This window comes from Montipora capricornis, chromosome 14, assembly GCF_036669925.1.
Source record: "Montipora capricornis isolate CH-2021 chromosome 14, ASM3666992v2, whole genome shotgun sequence".
Classification (NCBI taxonomy): domain Eukaryota; kingdom Metazoa; phylum Cnidaria; class Anthozoa; order Scleractinia; family Acroporidae; genus Montipora; species Montipora capricornis.
Window position 1 is genome coordinate 17,208,188 of NC_090896.1, and position 5,000 is coordinate 17,213,187.

The 5,000-nt window shown below is 40.0% G+C and overlaps 1 pseudogene; it reads left to right on the plus strand.

The window, feature by feature from the left end:
* Positions 1 to 235, plus strand: part of LOC138031543 (uncharacterized) — a 1,599-nt pseudogene extending 1,364 nt beyond the window's left edge.
* The last annotated feature ends 4,765 nt before the right edge of the window (positions 236 to 5,000 follow it).

Sequence of the window (5,000 nt, forward strand, 5' to 3'; positions counted from 1 at the left end):
GAGAAAACTGGAAGGAAGCTTGACCCAGTCACTGTGTCACAAGAAAGTGCGAATTATCTCTTTTCCAGTAGCGAATTTTTGACTGGGCAGCAAATTCAGAGCTTTTTTTTTTTCCACAATGGCTTCCAAAAGAAGTGTTGATATTGTGACTGAGGAAGACGAAGAAGAAGAGAACTGTGCGCTCTGCTGCACCATTGAGATGTGCCAAGATGTGATCAATTTAGAACGTAATTAAAGTTAAGCCAAGAATGTTTCGCGTGAATCACGGTTGATGATTTCTCAGCTCTGAATGATGTAAAATGAAACGTGACAGGAACAAAGACAAAAATTGTGAAATTCTCTGACATTACAATTTACAAAAGTGGTAAACATTGGTTGCAACGAGAGGTCTGCCTCCAGTCCACAAGAGGCTTAGTAAAAATGTGTTTAAAACGCTCATGACACAACATACGAACCGGCCACTAAAGCGATAAGCATAAGCGTAAGCACAAGGTAAGCTTGCGCCGTTTACACAGTGAGACAAGCCGAAGAAAATTTAGCATACGCAAGCGTAGTAATAACGTCGGAGAAGATCTAGTAAGATTCAAGATGGTGTGCGAATCGTCGTGCTTGTGCAAACTCACGCCGGTTCCCACTTGTGAAATAAACACAACCGTATGATAAGCTTTCCTTTCTTGCGCTTTACGCTTATGCTTATTTCACGTTTATTTCAAGCCGGTTCCCACACGTGTTTTTTAATACTTACGCTTGTACTTGTGCTTATTGCACAAGTGGGAACCGGGCTTAAGCTGTTGCAAATCATGTCGCAAATGAGATGTAGGATTTTCTATCAAACTATTCAGAGTGATCGGGTTTGTTCGGAAATCTACTGCCTGCAAACTGCTTGTACATTTGATAGACAGTTATTCCACTGGGTATTCGCACCTCCCAGTATTTTCCTGTAGATTTAAGAAACTAACCGCAACCAATTGGAGTCTATTAAGAACCCACATGGGAGTTCAAGTGAGACAAAAGTAATTTATGCCAGAAAGCAAGTATATGCCCTACAAACAATAGCCATTCTGCGCCAAGCCTTCAACATCCCATCATATACGACACTAGCAACATTTGTGAACTTGCCTCCAGTAGCAAACTGACACTTGCGCGACATCTGTCTCTCTTTAGACATTGACGTTTCCGGAATCACTGTAAGATGCAAAAAGCCTTACGTCGATAGGCTTCAAGATCTAGTGAAGTCCTGCACTTGCTCAAAGTGATCTGTTAACGCTGTCATATGTTCTCGATCTATTTTAAAGAGCTCTGAATTACATTGCACATACCTGACCAGGCCGCGTCATTGGCGCGTGCTCACACAGGATTCCCACCCTCGCACATACTTAGGTTACGCAATAGTAGAAATATAAGAATTTGTATGGGAAAAACGATTCCACGACAAATTAAACTCTATAGACCCCATGATTTCCTTTACTATGGAAAAAGAGAGCAATCAACAAAGCTCGTTTCTAGATACAGGAAGAATGGTTTCATCGTCATTGACGTCTTTCGTAAACCAACGCACACAGACAGATATTTGGACTTCAATTTCCATCATGAGAAGAAACAAAAAATAAGTACTACGTCTACTCTCCTAAACCGTGCTTGTAATCTTCCGAACACTTTGGAAGGGAAATCGTCTGAAGTTAATCACGTCACTAACGCCCTTCTTGCCAACGGCTATCCATCTGCCGTCATCTCTAACGTATTTAACAAGAAAAAACTTTCCCCGGAAATTATTCCTTCACCGGAAGAATTGGTGGGTTTGTTTTTCAATCTGATTGAAAATAAATCCACCGCTATGGCCTACCTTCCTTATGTTCGTGATGTCACAGAACCCCTCACATGTCTTATTCGAAAGAATGGAATTAACGTTGTTACTATTCCTCACAAGACTTTACAACAAGAATTCCCATCCCCAAGTTTAGACCTCCTATTGAACTTCAGACCAATGTGGTGTATAAAATCCCTTGCGCCGATTGTTCCTGAAGCGACATTGGTGAGACTGGAAGGTGTTTTTCAACGACGAAAAAGGAACACATTCGTAATGTAAAACTGGCTCTAATATTGCAGCTCGCGCTTGGCGTAACAATCACTCTATTGATTTCAACAATGCCGGATTAATTGACAAGGGAAACTTCCGAATCCGAAAAACGTTGGAATCTTGGCACACTGCGAACACTAATGAGGCCGACAATAACTCCAAGCCTTTGCCAAAACAATACTCTATTCTTTAAGTTTAGCCCATTTTCCCCTTTTATGGTTTTTACAAATTTTTCACACTTCTATTTTGTATATATTTCAATCTCGCGCATTTACATCTTAGTTTTTAAAGGCTTTAGTCTGGAAGCCGAAAGCTTACGTTTTAATATAAAATTTTTAACCAGAGAACGCTTTTTTACAACAATAATAATAATAATAATAATAATAATAATAATAATGCTCAATAATTTGAGCATAGTAGACCTGATGTAGTTGTTCTTGATAAGATAGAAAGATCATGTTATGTGATAGATATCGCGTACCCTTTTGATACAAGAGTGCTGGAAAAAGAACAAGAGAAAATGGAAAAATACCAAGAATTAAAAAGAGAGATAGGGAAAATCTGGAACTGCCTAAAAGTAATTGTCGTACCAATTGTCAATGGTGCACTAGGGACGTTCATCAAAAATTTGAAAACATCTTTGAAGAAAATTGGACTAGGTTGCACGTTATTACTACAAAAAGCCTGCTTGTTGGGAAGGGCAAGAATCTTGAGAAGAACACTAGACACCTAAGGCCATAGGTCGTGGCTTGATGCCTAGTTTACAAACCACGTTAACAACATATCGTGTGAATGAACGAAATGATAATAGTAATAATAATAATAATAATAATAATATAATAATAATAATAATAATAATATACACGAAAAAATTACTCAATTCTGATTGGCTGAGAAAGGAGTGCAGCTCTTCTGTAACACGAGTGCAAAATGTGTAACACGAGTGCAAACTTGTAACACGAGTGCAAATTACAAAGGCTTTCTGATTGGCTAAACACACAAAAGAAACCAACAAGAACCAATCAGATTAGAGCTGTTTCTATAGCAACATATTGGCGGAAATTTTAAGATAAGACGCGGAGGAAAATGGCCGGAGTTTTCAGCAAACAACGATTTGGTTTTGCGAGCGAAACAACGATTGAAGAGCTAAAAAATTTTTCCAAAAACCCAAATACAGTAAAGAGTACGTCTTTCTGGCTGAATGTATGGGAGACGTGGTGCAAACAGAAAAATATTGTCAACAAAATCGAGGAAAACGAGCCAGGAAAACTAAACAAGCTACTTGAATCATTCTACGCTGAAGTAAAAAACAAAAACGGTGACGACTACGAGCCAGACAGCTTAAAAGTGATGATAGCTGCACTTGATAGACATTTAAATGAGAAAGGATACAAGTTTTCCATCATAAGAGACAGGGAGTTCCACTCTTCCAAGCAAGTTTTAGAGGGGAAAGCTCGGCAACTTCGCCAATCCGGTATGGGCAAACGTCCAAATAAAGCCAGAAGTTTAACTGAGGAAGAAGAGGAGGTGCTGTGGGAGGGAGAAAAATTTGGCTCCAAAACTCCAGAAGCGCTTATTTCTTCTATGTGGTGGCTTTTGACGCAGTTTTTTGGTCTCCGCGGTCGTCAAGAGCACCACGCAATGAAAATGGAAGATTTTCAACTCTGCAAAAATGACGAAGGTATGGAGTTCGTGCAGTTTACCGAAGGTCCAACGAAGACCAGACAGGGCGGACTGCAGAGCAAGAACAGAGATTTTCAGCCACGAATGTTCTCTGTTGGAGGAGAAAGGTGTCCGGTTGCTCTCTTCAAGCAGTTTGTCGAGCGAAGACCACTTAACATGCGATGGTCAGGTCCTTTCTACCTCAGTATCAAAAGAAACCGAAGACTGAATGACAACATCTGGTTCAAAACTCAACCAATGGGCGTAAACACCATTAGCAACATGATGAAAACAACTGTGGCGGGTACTAGCCTTGAAGAAAGTCACAAAAAATTTACGAATCACAGTGCTAGAAAGACAACAGTGAGCAAGCTAAAGAAAGCAAACGTTGAACGCTCAGATATAGTGAAGGTCACAGGCCACCGAAGCGTACAATCCCTTGACGATTACGATGAAGCCGACGAGGAAGAACAACGACGACTCTCCAGTGCAATATCCAAACGGAATTATGAAAACCCCGGTGCTGAGAAAAAGCGAATGGCAGTTTCCGACATCACGACAACTGCGGCTCCACTCGCTCCGGTAAACACGAACATGCCAGTACCACACACATTGGCCGGCCCATCGATGACAGCGACGAAAGAAAACCAATTCCCACCATCACTTTCAGGTTTTCAAACTCAGAATTTCTCTGTAAATCCAACCATGATGAGGTCCCAGGAACAGACCATGATGAACACGTTCAACAACTGTCAAGTGTCTTTCATCATTGGCCGCTCGAAGCGAGCTCCTGAGATTTCAAAACGACAGCCCAGTTCTTGTAAACGCCGAGCGTTCATTATTGAGGATGATTCTGATTGAACGTTTACTTTTCCTAATTATTGTAAAGCGAGTTTTCTTTACATAAATTTAAAACGCTTGAAAGGTTTTAAATCAGTCCTCACACATTTCCAAGTTCTAATTTGAATTATTTTGAAAGTGTCGGTCTTGTAAGTTTGCATTTGACAAACATTGTAATTTGTTTCAGCCAATCAGTTTAATGAACTAAAAAAAAGCGCGCCCTGTCAAAATTTTTTGTTGTAGTTATGTTTTTCGTGTTTATTATTAATAAGTAATCACATGATTTTTCTCGTGCAATTTGGAATAAATAAGCACTTGTAAATTTTTCAAAGACCACAAAGTGCACTCGCCCTACGGGCTCGTGCACTTTTGTTGGCCTTTGAAAAATTTACTCGTGCTTATTTATTCCAAATTGCACTCG